General features: G+C 41.9%; 1 protein-coding gene across 1 annotated transcript in view; it reads left to right on the forward strand.

Moving 5' to 3' along the window:
* Window positions 1-200: 200 nt before the first annotated feature.
* Window positions 201-23,188, forward strand: part of LOC126419408 (serine/threonine-protein phosphatase 6 regulatory ankyrin repeat subunit C-like) — a 372,581-nt gene continuing 349,593 nt past the window's right edge. The window contains exon 1 of the mRNA XM_050086600.1: window positions 201-250. The gene's annotated coding sequence lies outside the window, so the exon portion shown is untranslated. The remainder of the gene's footprint in view (window positions 251-23,188) is intronic.

Genomic DNA, 23,188 nt, shown 5'->3' on the forward strand with positions numbered 1-23,188 from the left:
ATTCGTTTTAAAAATGATTTCATCCTCTTCACAAACTACACGAGAGATTAAGTTCATAGTGACAATCTTGCATCGTTTCGCGCAACACTTCAGAAATCTCGATTATGCGGCAGCGTGCTAAAGTAAATTGCACAACATTCCCTAGGCAGTACTTAAGAGGCGAACCCGCACTGCGCAATGCGCATGCTAGCTCCCATCGTGCGTAGCGCGCTGTGACAGCCGACTGCCGTTAGGACAGCAGCGGTATCTGGTGAGTTCATAAAGCATTAATTGTCAGTTCGTGATTTCTGTTGTCTCGTACACTGCAGGTGGTTTAGGCGGAAAACCAAATTGTTTACCATGACACTCAGCGTGAGTGCTGTTCTAAGAGCTAAACTAATAGAATTTCTGATGACCAACAAGCGGTGGCCTCACATAACCCTATGTACCACAAGTCAATGAATGATTGATTTTGCGCAAGGTAATAGAGAACAGGACAAGTATTTCCCTGTTACGCCGTGACATTGAAAGACTTTTGTTTTTTGCGTGTTTGCTAATATAAGCCGTTTTTCGCATTTCCGGCTCCAACTCAAAAACTGTTTATGCTTCTCACAACAAAAAGAATTCTGCTGTGCTTCGCGCTTAAATGTGGAACGTAATCGGCCTAGGCGACCAGTTTTAGTTTTGGCACTATTATGATAGAACATATTTATTTACCACGTGTCAACTGACATTTCGTGAACATTAATACGTCATTCCTAGTTTGTGTCAGCACATAAAAACGTATATTATAGGATGTATCTTCAGACAAAAGTATCCAATAGTAAAATGAAATCCAGTAGCTATACTGTTTACTATTTCCAAGGGCCTTTAGCATCATGTCCAACAGGTCACATTTCATCGGGCAGTCCTGTAATTCTAGTGTTATTCCTCTGTCTTCGATGTCTAGGTTATATCGGATAATTCGTCACACTACTGCATAATAAACACAAAACAATGTTTACCCTATAGTTCCAGAAAATAAGGAAGACTTGCATTACAGAAACATAACGCTTGTAAACATGGCAGTGGCATATGTCGCTAAAAGAAACAAGTATATTAAATGTAAAGACTGTGGCTGCCTTTCATCGTATTTTTAGGCCCCATAGGCAATGTTTACATGAGACTGTAGGTAAAACTACGCTGCCCACCTCTTTTTGTGAATAGTTTGATGACAAAAACGTGCATTTTGTTACTGTAGGCATACGCTCCTCCTTTTATGTCCTTATGTCACATTGAAAAAAGTGTTTCGGTATCGTGGAAGATAAAAGAACATGAGTAAGTATCGTTTCTCAGACCTCTGCGGAGAAAATCCCTGAGCGAATTAGTGGCGAGTAAAACAGCCTTCGTCAAATATCTAGCGCCTAATTGAGCAATTCACGGACGAACTGGACTTCATCAGGCAGCATTGGCGTTCGCAGATAATTATCATAGTTAGGGCAACATTCTAATCTTTAATGTAACTTATTTGAAGTTTTGATAATCTGTCGTACCTCAGAGCTAAATTTGACAAAGAAAGGAATATTAGGGTTTAACGTCCCGTCGACAACGAGGTTATTGGAAAGGGACCACAAGCTCGGATTGTGTCAAGGATGGGGAAAGAAATCGGCCGTACACTTTCTAAGGAATAATCCCAGCATTTACATGGAGCTATTTAGGTAAATCACGGAAATCGTACAACTGGATGACTGGACGCGGATTTGAACTGTCATCGTTCTGGAAAAGAGCCTACTGTGCTAACTACTGCGCCACCTAACTCTGTCTAAATTTGATATGAGATACGCAAAACATGTTCTGTCAAACGACTAAATAATAGTTCCGTATTTTGAAGGAACGTTGCTTTGATACCTAAAAGTTTAGCATACTTCATTAGCGTACGTAAACTGCAGAGTTTTTGTACTGTAAATATGAATGTAGATGGTACATCTGCGACTTAACGATCTGAAATTACATCGCCATATGCTTAAATCCAGCGATCCAACGAATTAGAAGTTTATCCTAGAAAATGTTCACAAAGGTATTTTTGTTCATATTCGAATAATATTAGATCGACCCCAAAAATTAAAAATCCGAAATACAAAAGAATATAGGAATACTTTACATTGTGAAAAATTCTGTATGTTATTAACAAAAATAACCAGCAAAAATACGACTGATTAATATTGCTTAAAAAGGAGAAACAGAAAACAAACTTCAAAGACGCTTATTAAAGTTTGATGCCAATTTGCTTGATTACAGAACTTCGTATCTGATAATACTAATGGATTTATTGTATTTTTTTCACGCCTTCTATTTTTAAAACTGAATGACATAATTAAAATTTAATACAACATATATCGAAAGTTGGATTTTCTGGATTGTTTGAGTAGTTAAACTTGGGCCAGCATTTGACGAGATGAATGTCGGGAACAACCTCAAACTGGTGTGTACAATCTACTCTTAACAACATAGGACTGAAACAACTAAAGACGTAAGTACTGCGACAAGACCGGTAGTGCTATGGCCATGCGGCTAGCTGGGGAACGAAATGCGGAAAACCAAATATCGGGATATCTGCTGTGACTCTAAAAAAATCGTTTTATGCAAACGAAGCAAAGTTTCATCCTTCTGTGTACTTCGTTACTAATTAAAAATTTACTTTGCGCGCAAAAAATGAAAATCCACTATTTAGGGATTCGTGTGTGTTCTGCCCTATGCAGTCTTTCTCATTTGTATTGATATTCGATTCTAAGGAAACTATACCATAAAAAAGTTGGTTCTTTCACATCTTATAATCATATATCGTAGCCTGATAATGAACTCTCTCTTTTCGTAATTGCTCATAGTTTTCATGTACTCCGAAAAAAAGTAAATGTTTACTTTGAAAAGTGTAATCGCTGGACAGTTTGCATTTGGTTCAATTTAGGTAAACATTCCGGTATATGAACTGTAGCTAACATATCGAAATCGTTCTTAACAGTGGTACGGGAGCCATTTCTCCTTGCGGCCCCGAGTAAATAAGTGATATGTATTGGCATTTGTGCCTCGGATTTCTCTTTTGCGTGTTGTTAACAGTTGCAGACACGCTTTACGTTAACCATTGCGTTAAGAGATTTTTCATTTTGGAAATAGAGATAGACATTGCAGATACAGGGGCAGAGTTAGCTGTGTACTGTATGCGTCTTTTTTCTTGCCTACAGCATCAGTTCTATTCACTTAACGTTCAATAACTACTAGTGTTAACAAAGTTAAAAAAAGGTAAAGCCGACCTGATAATTTACTTTCCGATTAAATGACAGTAGAAATAAAAATAAACTTTTCGTTCAAGTACAACGAGAAATATAATACAATTATGGTTCGTCTCTTAGCTGCGAGCAGTCCAAGCAAGTAGACAGAATTTGCTTCTTTCCTTCTTTCTTTTGACGGTAGTTGAGATGGATCGTCGATACTATGCAGTTTGGAGTCCATGGGGCTGAAAGTTTTGCAAGAAAAGAAAAATACCCCGAATGTACCGGGTACATCCAGTAGTCAGTAGTGTGTTAACACAAGCAGCTTTCTACGTTTACCAGAATGTGAATATAAATTTTTAAACCACTTCAGAATATGGTTCTAAAGCTTTGATGGATTACTCGCTCCCTTAGAAATGCATTACAGAAGCAAGATACGAATATGAGATTAACTTTGCCTATAAATCTGAGCTCTTACACTATGGGATCAAAAGTATCCGGAAACTCCCAAAAACATACGTTTTACATATTAGGTGCATTGTGCTGCCACCTACTGTCAGCGATCTCAATAGTCATTAGACACCGTGAGAGAGCAGAATGGGGCGTACCGCGAAACTCACGGACTTCGAACGTGGTCAGGTGATTGGGTGTCACTTGTGTCATACGAGGTGTGGCTAGAAAAAAACCGGACTAGTACTGGTGAAACAATAAAACGAATGCAATAAGGCTGAAAGTCGCGTGGCCTGTCACGTGACTCTCGCTCCGTCTACTGCTCGAGTTTCATCTGCCTCCTGCACTCAGTCTGCCCGTGGCGTCTGTTTTAAGTAGTTGACGTTTTGTCTGTGCGTCGGAAAATGTTGAGTGTACAGAAAGAACAGCGTGTTAACATCAAATTTTGTTTCAAACTACGAAAATCTGCAAGTGAAACGTTTGTAATGTTACAACAAGTGTACGGCGATGATTGTTTATCGCGAACACAAGTGTTTGAGTGGTTTAAACGATTTAAAGATGGCCGCGAAGACACCAGTGATGACACTCGCACTGGCAGACCATTGTCAGCAAAAACTGATGCAAACATTGAAAAAATCGGTAAACTTGTTCGACAAGATCGCCGTTTAGCAATCAGAGCAGTGTCTGAGTTAACAGGAGTTGACAAGGAAAGTGTTAGGCAGATTCTTCATGAAAGTTTCAACATGAACAAAGTGTGTTCAAAAATGGTTCCAAAGTGTCTCACAATTGAACAGAAGGAACGCCGAAGAATGATTTGTTCTGACATCATGGAAAACATTGAAAGTGGTCCCACCTTCTTACAAAATGTTATTACTTGCGATGAATCGTGGTTTTTTACTTACGATCCCGAAACTAAACGCCAATCCATGCATTGGAAAACTCCTGGTTCTCCACGACAAAAAAAAGCACGAATGTCAAAATCGAAATTCAAGGCAATGATGATTGTTTTTTTTTGACATCAAAGGGATTGTGCACATTGATTGGATACCAGAGGGACAAACAGTGAATCAGCATTACTACATTAGCGTCCTGGCTACCCTACGTGAGCGAGTACGGAGAAAACGGAACGATTTGTGGAGAAAAAAGTCATGGATCCTTCACCAAGACAATGCCCCAGCTCACAGTGCGTTGTCAGTGAAGACGTTTTTGGCAAAACACAACATTCCCATCTTAGATCATCCACTCTACTTACCTGATTTGGCCCCCTGTGACTTTTTTCTTTTCCCTAAAGTCAAGTCAGCTTTGAAAGGAACTAGATTTGAGACTGTTGAAGCAGTAACAGAAAAAGCGACGGAAGTAATGTATGGACTTACCGAAAATGATCTGCAGCATTGCTATGAACAGTGGAAAATTCGTAGAGACCGAGGAGGAGAGTACATTGAAGGAGATAACATGAAATTGTAAATAAATGTTTTTTCCAGCATCAGTCCGTTTTTTTTCTAGCCGCACCTCGTACGTCTGTACGCGAGATTTTCACACTCCTAAACATCCCTAGGTCAACTGTTTCCGATGTGATAGTTAAGTGGAAACGTTAAGGGACACGTACAACACAAAAACGTACAGGCCGACCTTGTCTGTTGACTGACAGAGACCGGCGACAGTTGAAGAGGGTCGTAATGTGTAATAGGCAGACATCTATCCAGACCATCACACAGGAATTTCAAACTGCATCAGGATCCACTGCAAGTACTATGTCAGTTGGACGGGAGGTGAGAAAATTTGGATTTCATGGTCGAGCGGCTGCTCATAAGACCACATCACGCCGGTCAGTGTCAAACGACGCCTCGCTGGGTGTAGGGAGCGCAAACAATGGACGATAGGACCGTGGAAAAACGTTGTGTGGAGTGACGAATCACGGTGCACAATGTGGCGATCCGATGGCAGGGTGTGGGTATGGCGAATGCCCGGTAAACGTCATCTGCCAGCGTGTGTAGTGCCTACGGTAAAATTCGGATATTATGGTGTGATAGTGTTTTTCATGGAGGGGGCTTGCACTCTTGTTTTATGTGGCACTATTACAGCAAAGGCTTACACTGATGTTTTAAGTATCTTCTTGCTTCCCACTGTTGAAGAGCAATTCGGGGATGGCGATTGCATCTTTCAGCACGATCTAGCACCTGTTCAAAATGCACGGCTCGTAACGGAGTGGTTGCATGACAATAACATCCCTGTAATGAATGGACTGGCCTGCAAAGAGTCTTGACCTGAATCCTATAGAAGACGTTTGGGATGTTTTGGAACGCCGACTTCGTGCCAGGCCTCAACGACCGACATCAATACCTCTCCTCAGTGCAGTACTCCGTGAAGAATGGGCTGCCATTCCCCAAGAAACCTTGCAGCACCTGACTGAATGCCTGCGAGAGTGGAAGCTGTCATCAAGGCTAAGGGTGGGCCAACACCTGATTGAATTCCAGCATTACCGAAGGAGGGCGCCACGAACTTGTAAGTCATTTTCAGTCAGGTGTCCGGGTACTTTTGATCACACAGTGTATGTAAGACAGAATATTAGCTGCCATACGCATTTCCCATTACAACCACCATTTTGCTGATTTGAATGTTCTGAACAGGTTGTTATTTTCGGTTTCTGTACCGGTAAATTCGTCTCAAACAGAACACAAATTAATCTGATACTTCTGACTTTCTCACTCTCACATATCCGGAAACTAGTGTTATAGCAGTGCTTCCTGAATGCGGTTTAATGTTCTGTTTTCAGTCATGTAACTCTCTCTTTACAATAAAGTAAATGTCGAAGGCGATCATGTGGCTTAATTCGCGTCATGCCAAAGAATCGATACCATTATTGGTGAAAACGAGCATGGGAACAATATCCTTTTCGACACCTTGTAAGAAAGTGCCATCCATGTTTCATTCTAATCGGTAATTCATTGTTGTTGTGCATTTTTACTATGAAATAATTAAAAAATTACATACTTATCTGTATACCAATAATAAGTATACTAGACAAGCATCCCGATATCCAATCACCGATCAATCACGCCGGGAATACTTAAAGAACTGTGAATTTTGAAACACCAGAAGATAGTAAGAATTTGCAGAACGACCTGCAGAGAATTGATGAATGCAGCAGACTGTGGCAGTTGGCCCTGAATGTAATGTATTGCGCGTACATAGGAAAAGAAATCCACTACTGTGCACCTACAGTGTTGATGACAAATAGCTAGAGACAGTGTCTGCCGTAAAATATCTAGGCGTAACTATCCAGAGCGACCTTAAGTGGAATGGCCGTGTAACACAGATAGTGGGAAAAGCAGACACAAGACAGATTCATCGGAAGAATCTTAAGGAAATGGAACTCATCTACGAAAGAAGTGGCTTATAATGCGCTTGTTCGACCGATTTTTCAGTATTGTTCATCTATCTGGGATCGCTATCAGGTAGTACTGATAGAGGAGACAGAGAAGATCCAACGAAGAGCGGCGCGTTTCGTCACGAGATCGTTTAGCTGGCGACAGAGCGTTACGGAGATGCTAAACAAACTCCACCGGCAGACGTTACAAGAGATTTACTACTGAAATTTCGGGACAGCATTTTTTCAGGAGGAGTCAGACAACATATTACTTCCCCCCACATATATCTCGCGTATTGACTACGAGGGGAAAATTCGAGAGATTAGAGCCAATACAGAGGCTTACTGGCAATCATTCTTCTCACGCACTATTTGCGGGTGGAACAGGGTTGGAGGGTTTGCGGTGTATGATACAGATGTAGAACTTTATTTTTATTTTTTATTTTTTTTTAGGTACATAGGACACCAATGTAATGTCATTCTGGATCCCAAATCGAGAACTATATACTTCTGTTACTTTCTTGAAAATCTCAGGAACACTTATCTTGTTTTTACGGACTGTTCCGAAAGAAGTCGAGGAATGTTCTTTCAACAGATGGATCATAAGGGGGTAACTAGTAAACCAATTATCGAACGTCAAATTCCTATTTGTTTTCGTTATTCGCTCCACCAAACAGTTGACAATATCATATGCTTTATTACTAAGCTGGTAAGGTCCTGGTGGTTGTTTTCCCGAGAATACTATCAGTCTGAAGGTATAGAATATCTTCGCATCTACGAGAGCATGTTTTTTTATGCTTTATTTGGCTGGTTTGTTTGGCATTTAGACACAGAAATGACATCATACGGTGAATCGCTTGTGCGTGAGGCAATACACAATTAGGTAACAGTCAACATCCCACCTGTAGCCTTGGCACAGTATGTGTGGCATGCTGAAAGGCTTCAGAAAGAAAAATTTGACGTGGAAGTAAGGATGGGTAGAAGTCTATCATCGTAAATTTACAGTCAGATTGTTCGGAAACAGACTCAGATAGAAGTGACAATGGTAGTACGATGTAGACTTTGGAACAAAGTAATATTATTTCTTAGTTTTAAAGACTCATAGTTTAAAAAATGTGTTTGTCAACATATCAGTTCCATACATAATACTGAAACTTCGTAGCCTCTTTGATTAAGACTTTGTATCCTTTTACTTATGCAGACTATAATGTCAACATATTGCCCAAGGAGAAGTTAAGCTTCTCCCACCATGTTGAAAACCTCTGTCATTTTCAAGGCACGAACTGTATAAGCCCTTAAAATGACAGTAACTGTTACTTGTCGAAATATCGTTGGCTTTCGATATTATCGGTCAGATTCCCTGGAGTTATTCGCAGATAATGGTTAACTTTTTACTTGTTCAATGGATAATAAATTCGGTCTCTCACTGTAATGCCGAACTTGTTAGTTTACACTCGTAATGCCCGTTAACAACGAAAAATATGACAACTCACTGGCCATTTTTACGATAGTCTCTTACATTAATCTTTTCTACTAATTCTTTTTTACATTCTGTGACTACACATAATGTAGTCAAACACACACACACACACACACACACACACACACACACACACACACCTTACACATTTTTAAAAATTCTATTGAGCAGAAGCATTGGCTACACCTACATCTACATGGATACTCTGCAAATCACATTTAAGTGTCTGGCAGAGAGTTCATCGAACCACCTTCACAATTCTCTATTAGTCAATCTCGTATAGCACGCGGAAAGAACGAACACGTGTATCTTTCCGAACGAGCACTGATTTCCCTTATTTTATCGTGGTGATGGTTTCTCCCTATGTAGGTCAGTGTCAACAAAATATTTTCGCAATTGGAGGAGAAAGTTGGTGATTGGAATTTCGCGAGAGGATTCAGTCGCAACGAAAAACGCCTTTCTCTTAATGATGTACAACCCAAATCCTGTATCATTTCAGTGACACTCTCTCCCATATTTCGCGATAATACAAAATATGCAGCCCTTCTTTGAACTTTTTCGATGTATGCTCCGTCAGGCCTATCTGGCTCTGAGCACTATGGGACTTAACTTCTGATGTCATCAGTCCGCTAGAACTGAGAACTACTTAAACCTAACTAACCTAAGGACATCACACACATCCATGCCCGAGGCAGGATTCGAACCTAGAACCGCTAGACCACCGCGGCCGGCCAGGCCTATCTGGTAAGGATCCCACACCGCGCAGCAGTATTCTAAAAGAGAACGGACAAGCGTAGTGTAGGCAGTCTCCTTAGTAGGTCTGTTACATTTTCTAAGTGTCCTGCCAATAAAGCGCAATCTTTGGTTAGCCTTCCTCCACAGCATTTTCTATGTGTTCCTTCCGATTTAAGTTGTTCGTAATTGCAATACCTAGGTATTTAGTTGAATTTACAGCTTTTAGATTAGACTGATTTATCGTGTAACCGAAGTTTAACGAATTCCTTTTAGCACTCATGTGGATGACCTCACAATTTTCGCTATGTAGCGTCAACTGTCAATTTTCTCACCCTTCAGATTGTCAAGCAAATATAATGATTTCGGTTTGTGCTTGAAGTTAATTTTGTTATGTATTAAATTTTTACTTATAATGCAGTTCAAATCGCAATAAATGGTAATTATTGCAAGCAGTTTGTTAGTTTGTCGTTAGACACTTGTCATTTCGAGAAAAATCGTACTTAAGGTCTTCACAAAGCTGCGTCAGCTGTTCTCGCTTCCTGACGTCACGCAGAGTAAAGCTGTGGAGCAGAGGACGCAACGTCGTCAAGGCGTGAATTAATATTTCTCTCATGACGACTGATCGAAATTGGTTTTAATACTTCTTATTCCCCTCACAGATTTGAGCGTATAATATGATGTACCGTAGGCAATGCATTTCGGCAACATTGACTTTGCCCGTTTGCTGCCACGCATGCGCAGTTCTTGTCCCCCCCACGCTTCCTTTCCGCTCCGCCTCTATGCGCGGAAGCGTTGTGCTAGGCTGTAGTACGAGTTTACTTGCATTGCTGTTTCTGTGAATTTACCTATTCTTTTAGCATCAGATGTAGGCTGGATGTTAGCACATCATTTCTCATATCCGTATAAGGGTCTCTGGACCTCATCATCACCACCACCCACTTCTTCCCCTGTCAGATGCGATGGCACAAACATTTAGTTGCATTAAAAATTCTCTTGCGCTCGTTTTGTGGTTGACCAAAATAACAAGTAAAGTCTTCGATTTTAATGCTTTCTACTGTTGTGGGTTATTTTCTAGTTAGGCCTTTTTTTCACCCCAAGGAGTGGAGCGAACTGTTCGGCATCCCGCTCATTAAAGGATCATGGTCTATTCACCCAAATAACAGACAAGCTGATAGTGGGGTGGTTGGAGGATACCAACTGGAAATAAATAGGAGGGAGTTACCAGGTCTGGCATTAGCCTCACAACCAAGGGTAATCATCCGATGATCTTGTACACAACGGGGGACTGGAAGCATATTGATTTATTTCTGTGGCTTAGTCCTTCATTGAGGATGTTATCTCTGCCAAAAATCAGAATGTTGTGTTTGTGGGAAGTGTATATACATTGTATGTGCGTGTGTGTTACTGCATGATTGAAAGTTGTGACATGATGTTTTCAGGTAGGTTGCAGTTATCATTTCTTTGCGTATTACACTCTAAGACAAAAAAAAAAAAAAAAAAAAAGACGCAGCATGAAGGATTTGTCTAAATGGGATGGAAATCACTAGATGTGATGTACATGTATAGACAAACAAATGATTACAATTCCGAAACAATTGGACGATTTATTCAAGAAAAAGAGCTTCACAGACTGAGCAAGTCAATAATACATTGGTACACCACTGGCCTTTATCCAGGCAATTATTTGATCTTGACACTGATAGAATTGTTGGACGTCCTCGTAAGAGACACTGTGCCACATTCTTTCCAATCGTCAAAACCGCGAACTGATTGGAGGATCGTGTCCACAGTGCTGCAAATGTTCTCAGTTGGGGAGTGATCCAAGACTTTGCTGGCCACGGTAGGGTTTGGCAAGCACGAAGGCAAGCAGTAGAAACCCTCGCTGAGTGTGGGCGGGCATTATCTTGCTAAAATGTAAGCCTAAGATCGCTTGCCATTAAGGGCAACAAAAAAGGGGTCTAGAATATCGTCGACGTATGCTGTGCTGTGAGCACCATGACGCCTGGTGAAGATACGTCTTTAGCCTGAAATCTCATTGACTGGACTAGAATTGTCTCGGTGAGGAGTCCTGTTTCGAGTTGAGCCCCAATGACCAGTGAAGCCGTGTCTGCAGATGCCCCGGACAGCAATTGGATACCAGACTGACTGAATAAAATCTTCTCGGTGTTCAGGCTGCGACAGTTCGAATAAAATTCTCGAGTTTTCGATGGCTGCCTCGACCACTGTCGTTAGAAGCAAAACCACTGACTGCCAGGGTTGGCATCGTCCTCCGCCTATATAGCCACGATTGCGGTCTGTGGCACCAGTGGTTGGTTGGTTGGTTGGTTTGGGATATAAAGGGACCAAACTACATCTACATCTACATGATTACTCTGCAATTCACATTTAAGTGCTTGGCAGAGGGTTCATCGAACCACAATCATACTATCTCTCTACCATTCCACTCCCGAACAGCGCGCGAGAAAAACCAACACCTAAACCTTTCTGTTCGAGCTCTGATTTCTCTTATTTTATTTTGATGATCATTCCTACCTATGTAGGTTGGGCTCAACAAAATATTTTCGCATTCGGAAGAGAAAGTTGGTGACTGAAATTTCGTAAGTAGATCTCGCCGCGACGAGAAACGTCTTTGCTTTTAATGACTTCTATCGCAACTCGCGTATCATATCTGCGACACTCTCTCCCCTCTTACGTGATAATACAAAACGAGCTGCCCTTTTTTGCACCCTTTCGATGCCCTCCGTCAATCACACCTGGTAAGGATCCCACACCGCGCAGCAATATTCTAACAGAGGACGAACGAGTGTAGTGTAAGCTGTCTCTTTAGTGGAGTTGTTGCATCTTCTAAGTGTCCTGCCAATGAAACGCAACCTTTGGATCGCCTTCCCCACAATATTATCTATGTGGTCTTTCCAACTGAAGTTGTTCGTAATTTTAACACCCAGGTACTTAGTTCAATTGACAGCCTTGAGAATTGCACTATTTATCGAGTAATCGAATTCCCGGATTTCTTTTGGAACTCATGTGGATCACCTCACACTTTTCGTTATTTAGCGTCAACTGCCACCTGCCACACCATACAGCAATCTTTCCTAAATCGCTTTGCAACTGATACTGGTCTTCGGATGACCTTACTAAACGGTAAATTACAGCATCATCTGCGAACAACCTAAGAGAACTGCTCAGATTGCCACAGGGTCAACAGTCCCGTTTTCCTGACGCAAACAAGGCTCAAGGTAAAACAACACCCAACTTTAATTTGTGGATGTAAGGGGGGTAAAAGGAATGGGAAACCACTCCGAAAGAGAAAACGAAAGAAAGGAACAAAAACAGGGGGAAAACGTACACCTCAAGGAAAAGCAGAGGAAGGTATTAAACCTGTAGAGCAGATGGTGTGGGCTGGCTGACCACAAGAATAAAAGTGCATGAGCCAGCCACTCTGAGACACACGAAAATGTCCAGCAAAAGGACAAGGCGAGGTGAACACACATACAGAAAAAACGAACAACAAGACAAACAAAATGCACAGATGAGAGGGGCCCGAAACGACGGGCGCGCCGAAGGCGAGTTGGGCACCTCACAGCAGCAGCGGCCTGCCGCGGGACCGAATGACGTCAGTTGGCACGGGGGGCCGCTGCCACATCTGAAACCGCCGCTACCTCCTCCTTACAAGCGGCAAGCATTCGTCGTTGCTCCCTTTCTACATCAAATGCCCGCCCCCACGCCCTGCTAAGTGCGTATCCCTAACCGTCGCCCGCCATATGGCCCAAAAACCAGGAGTGAAAGTCCGGGGTGTCATTTATTTTCATAGCAGTACCTCTTTGGCTGTCATCTGCTCAGTAAAGCGGTACGCCGACGATATTCTACGCGCCGTTTTGTTGCCAATCATGGCAAGCCATCTTGCGCTTACATTTCAACAACATAATGCACACCCACATATGGGCAGGGATTCTACTGCTTGTCTTCATGCTTGCCAAACCGTGCCTTGGCCAGCAAGGTTGCTGGATCTCTCCCCAACTGAGAAAGTTTGGAGCATTATCGGCAGAGCCCTCCAACAAGTTCTGCATTTTACCGATCTAACACGCCTGTCGAACAGAATTTGACACGATATCCCTGAGGAGGACATACAATTCTGTCAATAAGTGCCGAGCCGAATAACTGCCTCTCTCGCTGAGCCAGATATTGTCGCCTGCCCTGTTTCAGAGGAAACCACACAGTCTGCAAGATCTGGGCAATCACAGAGGGTAGCATTATTGATAGTTGGGAGCTCCAACGTTAGGCGCGTTATGAGGCCTCTTAGGGACATGCCTGCCAAGAAGGAAAAGAAAACCAACGTGCATTCCGTGTGCATAACGGGTGGAGTCATTCCAGATGTTTAAAGGGTCCTCCCGGATGCCAGAAGAGCACAGGTTGCAGCCAACTGTGGGTGGTTGCTCACGTCGGTACCAATGAAATGAGTCACTTTGGATCAGAAGAGATTCTCTCTGGTTTCGAGCGGCTAACAGAAATGGTAAAGGCTGACAGTCTCTCTTGCAAAGATGAAAGCAGTGCCGACCATTTGCAGCATAGCCGACAGGACCGATTGCGGACCTCTGGTACAGAGCCGAGTGGAGGATCTGAATCAGAGGCTCAGACGGTTCAGCGACCATGTAGGCTACAGATTCTTCGACTTGCGCCAAAGGGTGGTTCGGTTTCAGGTTCCGCTGAATAGGTCAGGTGTCCACTATATGCAGGACGCGATTACACGGGGAGCAGGGGCTGTGTGGCGTGGGCTGGACGGTTATTTAGTTTAGGGAGTCTCGGGAAAAAGCAAGAAGGGCTTCAGTCACAAAGGGTGCAGGCCGAACACAGGAAGAACGTAGATGCAGGAACCATTGGTGTAACAGTCGTAAATTGTCGTAGCTGTGTTGGGGAAAGTACCAGGGCTCCAAGCGCTAATAGAAAGCACTGATGCTCAAATCGTTGTAGGCACTGAAAGCTGGCTAAGCCGGATATAAGCTCAGCCGAAATTTTTGCGAAGAACCTAACGATGTTCCGAAAGGATAGGCTAAACACGGTTGGCGGTCCGTGTTTGTTGCTGTTAGAAGTAGTTTATCTTGTAGCGAAATCGAAGTAGATAGTTCCTGTGAGTTAGTATGGGCAGAGGTCATTGTTGGAAACCGGAATAAAATAATAATTGGATCCTTTTACCGCCCTCCCAATTCAGATGATGCAGTTGCTGAAACGTTCAAGCAAAACTTGAGTTTGATTTCAAACACGTACCCCACTCATGCCATTACAGTTGGTGGTGACTTTAATTTACCCTCGATATGTTGGTGAAAATACATGTTTAATTCCCGAGGTACGCGTAAAACATCATCCGAAATTGTGCTAAACGCATTCTCTGAAAATTATTTCGGGCAGTTAGTTCATGAGCCCATGCGAATAGTAGACGGTTGTGAAAACACACTTGATCTCTTAGCAACAAATAACCCTCAGTTAATAACGAGCATCAAATCGGATACAGGGATTAGTGAATACAAGGTTGTCGTGGCGAGGCTGAATACTGTAACCCACAAATCCTCCAAAAGTAATCGAAAACCATATCTATTCAAAAAAGCAGAAAAAAATTCACTTGACGCCTTCCTGATAGACATTCTCCAATCCTTCCAAATTAATAATATAAGTAGAGATGATGTGGCTTGAATTCAAAGAAATAGTATCGGCAGAAATTTAGAGATTTATGCCAAATCAATTAACAAACGACGGAGCTGATCCTCCTTGTTACACAAAACGGGTCAGAACACTATTGCAGAAACAACGAAACAACCATGCCAAATTTGTCCGCAGCTCGTGGTCGTGCTTCTCTCATACAGAAGATATTGTCGATTGTAGTTGCGACATTTGATTACTCATAGAGGGTGAAAATTATTGAATTGTATGAAAAAAACATAAATTAGTTACAAACTACGGCGTGTACACACTTTATTTAACATGAAAACATCACTACAGATGCTGGATTTAGGTTATGACATGTTTGATATGCCTGCCATCTTTGGCGATAACGTGTCGCAGACGAATAGCGACATTTTGTATGACCTGCTGGAGTATCGGAACATCGATGACCTCCTGAACGGCTGTTTTCAGATCAGCAATGGCTCTGGGGTTATTTTTATACACCTTGTCTTTAATAAAGCCTCACAAATAGCAGCCGCATGTGTTCAGATCCGGAGAATATGGCGGCCAATCGGGGACCACGCCAGTGGCCTCTAGGTAACGCAGAGCCAGAATGCGGTTCCCCAAGTGCTCCTCCAGGACATCAAAAACTCTCCTGCTTCGATGGGGTCGAACTCCGTCTTGCATGAACCACATCTGGTCAAAATCAGGGTCACTTTGGATAATGGGGATGTAATCACCTTCCAAAACCTTCACGTACTCTTCAGTAGTGACCATGCACCAATTTTGCTTATTGATGAACCTATCCAAATGAAAATGGGCTTCGTCGCTAAACCGAGACATATAAGTGAATGCTAATTCCCATCATGCCCCGCGGCCAATCGTGCCGTTTGAACGTCCTAACGCAAACTGTTCAGAAGTTATGACGATTTTATTTCGTACAGTTCAATAATTGACGCCCTGTAACTATTTTATGTTGCTTGAGGTTAGTGTTAGTTGATTTTATTTCCACTTTTAATTTGGAAATCTGTGTTTGGATACTAAAGTTTAAATCAGTCATAGTTTCTTTTAATTCAGCCTATAGAGCTTTCACACCACTGGCCATTAAAATTTCTACACCACGAAGATGACGTGCTACAGACAGAAATTTAACCGACAGGAAGAAGATGCTGTGATATGCAAATGATTAGCTTTTCAGAGCATTCACACAAGGTTGGCGCCGGCGGCGACACATACAACGTGTTGCGATGAGGAAAGTTTCCAACCGATTTCTCATACACAAACAGCAGTTCACCGGCGTTGCCTGGTGAAACGTTGTTGTGATGCCTCGTGTAAGGAGGAGAAATGCGTATCATGACGTTTCCGACTTTGATAAAGGTCGGATTGTAGCTTATCGCGATTGCGGTTTATCGTATCTCGACATTGCTGCTCGCGTTGGTCGAGATCCAATGACTGCTAGAAAAATATGGAATCGGTGGGTTCAGGGGGGTAATATGGAACGCCGTGTTGGATCCCAACGGCCTCGTATCACTAGCAGTCGAGATGACAGGCATCTTATCCACATGGCTGTAACGGATCGTGCAGACACGTCTCGATCCCTGAGTCAACAGACGGGGGCGTTTGCAAGACAACAACCATCTGCACGAACAGTTCGACGACGTTTACAGCAGCATGGACTATCAGCTCGGAGATCATGGCTGCGGTTACCCTTGACGCTGCATCACAGACAGGAGCACCTGCGATGGTGTACTCAACGACGAACCTGGGTGCACGAATGGCAAAACGTCATCTTGTCGGCTGAATCCAGGTTCTGTTTACAGCATCATGGTGGTCGCATCTGTGTTTGATGAATCGCGATGAACGCACATTGGAAGTGTGTAATCATCATCGCCATACTCGCGTATCACCCGGCGTGATGGTATGGGGTGCCATTAGTTACACGTCTCGGTCACCTCTTGTTCGCATTGACGGCACTTTGAACAGTGGACGTTAAATTTCAGATGTGTTAAGAGCCGTGGCTCTACCCATCATTAGATACCTGCGAAACCCTACATTTCAGCAGGATAATGCACGACCAAATGTTGCAGGTCTTGTATGGGCCTTTCTGGATACAGAAAATGTTCGACTGCTGCACTGGCCAGCACATTCTCCAGATATGTCACCAATTGAAAACGTCTGGTCAATGGTGGCTGAGCAACTGGCTCATCACAATACGCCAGTCACTACTCTTGATGAACTGTGGTATCGTGTTGAAGCTGCATGGGCAGCTGTACCTGTACACGCCATCCAAGCTCTGTTTGATTCAATGCCCAGGCGTATCAAGACCGTTATTACGACCAGAGATGGTTATTCTGGGTTCTGATTTCTCAGGATCTGTGCACCAAAATTGCGTGAAAATGTAATCACATGTCAGTTCTAGTATAATATATTTGTCCAATGAATACCCGTTTATCATCTGAATTTCTTCTTGGTGTAGCAATTTTAATGGCCAGTAGTGTTTACTTTCACCCAGAGCTTAAACATTTTAATTATTTTCATCTAGTTTAATGTTTCAATTTTCGCTGGAACTTCTAAACCATTCAGGTATGTTAGCCTCCATGATTCTGGTTACAGTAGACCTTCTGTGATAAAGACAATTAATTATATAATAGTCTAAATCGACTCTTCCTATTGCGGTGTCAAAAACAATACCAATAAACCCATTGTCAAACTGCTCGTAATACCTACCATAATTTGCATATAAGGAATGACTGAAAGCCAAGCTCAACGAAGAGCTTGTGCAGCTGCCGCGCCGACACGTCGCAGTGACGATGTGGTAGAGTTAGGCGAACTGCTCCGCTGAAGGTGGGTGCATGGTTTCAGCGCCCAACGTTGGACGGGTTGACGTGGTGTCAGGGAAATACGGCCAACATCATTATAACAGTCAGTGGCCGCTGACGACGAAATTCAGACTCGTGGACTTCTTATAATCCTTCTTCGTTCTAAATGGGATTAATAAATGTAATATTGACTCCCCAAACAATTAATTCTTCGTATTAAGTCCAGTGCTAATGTTAGTAAGCACTGCTGCAACTGTGGTTGTTCGTCTCGTTGTCCATGACAACCACTATCGGTACAATCTGTGCAGACTGCTGTTCAACAAACCACGGTTTGTTGACTAGCTTTCTCCTCAATGGGCATGCGGTGCGTCACTCAGTTACGACTATCGTCGCGGCGAGTTGTGTAGTGCATTGCGCGCTACCGTGTATTTCACAAGTTCGTTTGTTGATTTACAACTGGGCTACGCTCAAGGCGTAGCGTTGTGTTCAAAGTATCATCATATCTAGACACAAAAGTAAAATCTTCCTTGCTACATCCACTGACCTTATCATTTACACATATGACATAAAAGGAAAAAAAAAAATACAAAAATGTTCCTTATCAACTTAAACAACAACGACGCTGTACTATTGTACATATAAGTAAATTTTTTTTCCATCTGATTTTTCGATAAACTAGTGTGATTGATGTTCTGATTTCATTTGTTTTTTTTGTTTAATGTCATTGTGTTAAGAAAACTGTAAACGAGTTTCAATGTAAAAATTAATGTCTATGTCAAATGTCAAGCAATATTGTAATAGAATTGAAATGTAACAAATGTTGAGACTGTTGTAAGGCGTTTAAGATTGTAACTGTGCGTCTGGTCCATACGTAGGCAATGTGTTGGAATATGTAGAATGTAAAACCTCGGGTGAATACCCTGTCTGTAAGGGAGCGGTAAAAGGTGGATGGCAGGCGAGCGCGGGGAAATGCACACGGGCACTGCACGGCACAACGGGCTCAGCAGTGGTAGTTGGAGTTTGGCATTGGTCTGAGCAACATGTTCTGGAGCGAGGAGGCTCTCCTGGAAGATGTAGTTTCATTGAGCCTCGGGTATGCCGTTCCAACGCCCATATAGCATGGAAAAATTCCATAGGCACTAAACGGAAAAGTATTGCGACGCTAAGAAGAATTAAAAGTGCCGATACGTCAAGAGCCATAGCTGTGGTTGTATGTGTGCTTTGTGGCTCGCCATCTCGCCGCCCGCCAACCGCCGCATCGATACAAACAGGTTGAAACTTTTAGTACTGTATTCGTATGGACCAGTGTTACGTTTGTTCCATACTGTTCAATAACAACTTAAATTTTACCAGAACTTTCCTATCATTTAATTATCCTCACAACTAACCTAGACAGGGTCCTTTCCAAATGTTGTGCAATCCGAGTGTCCCAAGATGAAAAATTAAATTTCGTGTTAATAATAATTACCTGCAGACCTAGCTATGTTAGAATGGTGTTTAAAGAACTGTTTTGTTAATGAACCAGTAAATGAATAACGAAGGTCTGACAAAGTTGGAAGATAACTTTAATATTGATATAGTAATGAAGTTTAATTATTTTGAGACAGATATAAAGGTACTTAAATGAGCAGTAAATGTGATAGAAAGAGTAGTAACTCATATACTGGAAATCTTCAGCGCATAATAATTTCAGTAATCAAAATTTTTTAATACAGTGATCACAACAGTTGTCCCCCCCCCCCCTTTTATTCATTTGAATTCTGAAGTGCCCTAAATTGATTTGACCAGCAAAAGTTAAAGTCAATATAAAATCCAAAATTTATCAGTGTTTTTATCTTTATCAAAATTGACATTGTGTGTGTGACTCGAAAGTGCTATTTCTAGGGTAACCTATGCCCGATTTTAATCAGATCAATAGACAGTACGAAGTTTTGTAGTAAACATTATAGTGTAGTGTTATGTATTTATGGTTTATTGATATCAGTACAGAACGTGAAACTATCAGTTCAATAGGTTTTCTGGTTCTAAAATTCTACTATATTATGCAGTGTTACTACTTGTTGCTTTGCACGAATACCTGCCCACTTGTACAGGGAAGAAACTCAGTTAATGCCTAATTAGGCTGGCGACCGTATTATTAACAAATTGGTAGCATCTTATGTGTTGCTTTTTGTCCGTCCTGACGTGTAGCTGCATTTCGGACTTGCTTGACGTATCATTGTTATTACAGAGTGGGTGTAAGTCTGATTTGCCACCATTCAGGTACACGCGGTCAATATCTATACAAAAATCCTGTCTCGTAAGGTAAACCCCACTCACTTACCATAGTACAGGCTTTAATGAGTATCGTGTGCCCCGCGCGCACAGTACAAGTGGCTCCCGGTGACAGGACATCCAGTTGTCGGTCACAAATTAACGTGAATACCGAACAGTAGATGTTCAGTGGCACGAATTGCAATAATACTCAGTAAATTAAATAGAAGTGAACGTCAAGTACGGTAGTGAGGTGTAATTTGCGTTCAGTATGGACAGGAACGTAGACACGGTAGATGGGACGAGCGTAATGAAAGATGCGGCTGGCAATGACAGGAGTTTACGCAGCCAGATAACAGATGGCGTTAGCGGTAGACAATTGGCGTACATACAATACCACGAACATGTTAACAAACAGATTGAAATGTCGAGATCGCCTCGAACACAGGAAGGAATAAAACAGGAAGTAGAGGATGACTTTGTATATGATAGTGGGTACGTGAACGAATCCACTGACATGTTTGATTCACCAAAGATAAAGAAAGAACCGAAAGAAAATTTTGATGTAGGATCAGAACACACCGATTCCGTAGAACAAAACAGTGTGAAAATTTTAAGCATGAACGACTTATTTGAACGATTAACCAAACAAATTGCAAGACAGAGTGAGCAGCTCAAAACACAGAATGGTCAGCTTAAAACACACGTTGACGAGCAGCTCAAAACACAGAATGATCAACTTAAAAGACACGTTGACGAGCAGCTTAAAACACAGAATGATCAGCTTAAAACACATGTTGACGAGCAGCTTAAAACACAAGTTGGTCAGCTTAAAGCACAGGTCGAAGAACAAGGAATTAAAATTAGTAAACAAATAGAACAGGTAGAACAAAAAATGGGTAATTTAAGCTCTGTAGTAAATACTATGAAGTTTGAAATTGACACAATTAATAAAAATATGGATACTATGCAGGGGGTAATTGACAACATTAACAGTAGGTTTGATATTGAAATTCTCAACATCCAAGAGAAAGTAGAGCCTCTAGTTGAAACAAAAGTAGACGAAAAAGTTTTCGGTCTTAAAACTGAGATCGTAAACGAATGTCAACACGGAATCTCACAGTTGAAAAAGGCAGTTTCAGATACTGAACGGAATTTAGGCGAAAAAGTTACCGGATGTGTACAAAAGTGTGAACAAAATGCATCGAAAATTCGAGGCAAAATATTCGATCTCGAGAGTAAAATCAATGATAGGCATAGTGTGGTCTGTAATGGCACGCCACTTACGAAGCTGTTGGAAGGTGAGGAGCGCTTCGATCCTGCCAAGAAACATAACGGATGGCATCCGTTGGATTTCATCAAAAATTGCGAGAGAATGTTTCCTGAACACTTGTCTGGTCAGGAGAAGATAAACGTAGTAATTAGTGCCTTAGCAGGTGACGCTAAGCGCTGGGGAATTAACTTGAATACCGAACTAATGACGTTCGAAGAGTTTAAACAAAAGTTTACGGAAGAATACTAGTCCGAACATAAACAGGATCATTTGTGGCGCGAGTTTATCATGGCCAAACTTCATGATAACAGGGGCAGGAATTCCTTGAAAGTTTTCTGCGAATGTTGTTGTTGTGGTCTTCAGTCCTGAGACTGGTTTGATGCAGCTCTCCATGCTACTCTATCCTGTGCAAGCATTTTCATCTCCCAGTACCTACTGCAACCTACATCCTTCTGAATCTGCTTAGTGTATTCATCTCTTGGTCTCCCTCTACGATTTTTACCCTCCACGCTGCCCTCCAATACTAAATTGGTGATCCCTTGATGCCTCAGAACATGTCCTACCAACCGATCCCTTCTTCTGGTCAAGTTGTGCCACAAACTTCTCCTCTCCCCAATCCTATTCAATACTTCCTCATTAGTTATGTGATCTACCCATCTAATCTTCAGCATTCTTCTGTAGCACCACATTTCGAAAGCTTCTATTCTCTTCTTGTCCAAACTATTTATCGTCCATGTTTCACTTCCATACATGGCTACACTCCATACGAATACTTTCAGAAATGACTTCCTGACACTTAAATCTATACTGGATGTTAACAAATTTCTCTTCTTCAGAAACGCTTTCCTTGCCATTGCCAGCCTACATTTTATATCCTCTCTACTTCGACCATCATCAGTTATTTTGCTCCCCAAATAGCAAAACTCCTTTACTACTTTAAGTGCCTCATTTCCTAATCTAATTCCCTCAGCATCACCCGACTTAATTAGACTACATTCCATTATCCTTGTTTTGCTTTTGTTGATGTTCATCTTATATCCTCCTTTCAAGACACTGTCCATTCCATTCAACTGCTCTTCCAAGTCCTTTGCTGTCTCTGACAGAATTACAATATCATCGGTGAACCTCAAAGTTTTTATTTCTTCTCCATGAATTTTAATACCTACTCCGAAATTTTCTTTTGTTTCCTTTACTGCTTGCTCAATATACAGATTGAACAACATCGGGGAGAGGCTACAACCCTGTCTTACTCCCTTCCCAACCACTGCTTCCCTTTCATGTCCCTCGACTCTTATAACTGCCATCTGGTTTCTGTACAAATTGTAAATAGCCTTTCGCTCCCTGTATTTTACCCCTGCCACCTTTAGAATTTGAAAGAGAGTATTCCAGTGAACATTGTCAAAAGCTTTCTCTAAGTCTACAAATGCTAGAAACGTAGGTTTGCCTTTCCTTAATCTTTCTTCTAAGATAAGTCGTAGGGTCAGTATTGCCTCACGTGTTCCAGTGTTTCTACGGAATCCAAACTGATCTTCCCCGAGGTTGGCTTCTACTAGTTTTTCCATTCGTCTGTAAAGAATTCGTGTTAGTATTTTGCAGCTGTGACTTATTAAGCTGATAGTTCGGTAATTTTCACATCTGTCAACACCTGCTTTCTTTGGGATTGGAATTATTATATTCTTCTTGAAGTCTGAGGGTATTTCGCCTGTTTCATACATCTTGCTCACCAGATGGTAGAGTTTTGTCAGGACTGGCTCTCCCACGGCCGTCAGTAGTTCCAATGGAATATTGTCTACTCCGGGGGCCTTGTTTCGACTCAGGTCTTTCAGTGCTCTGTCAAACTCTTCACGCAGTATCATATCTCCCATTTCATCTTCATCTACATCCTCTTCCATTTCCATAATATTGTCCTCAAGTACATCGCCCTTGTATAGA

Source organism: Schistocerca serialis, chromosome 1 (assembly GCF_023864345.2).
Source record: "Schistocerca serialis cubense isolate TAMUIC-IGC-003099 chromosome 1, iqSchSeri2.2, whole genome shotgun sequence".
Taxonomy (NCBI): domain Eukaryota; kingdom Metazoa; phylum Arthropoda; class Insecta; order Orthoptera; family Acrididae; genus Schistocerca; species Schistocerca serialis.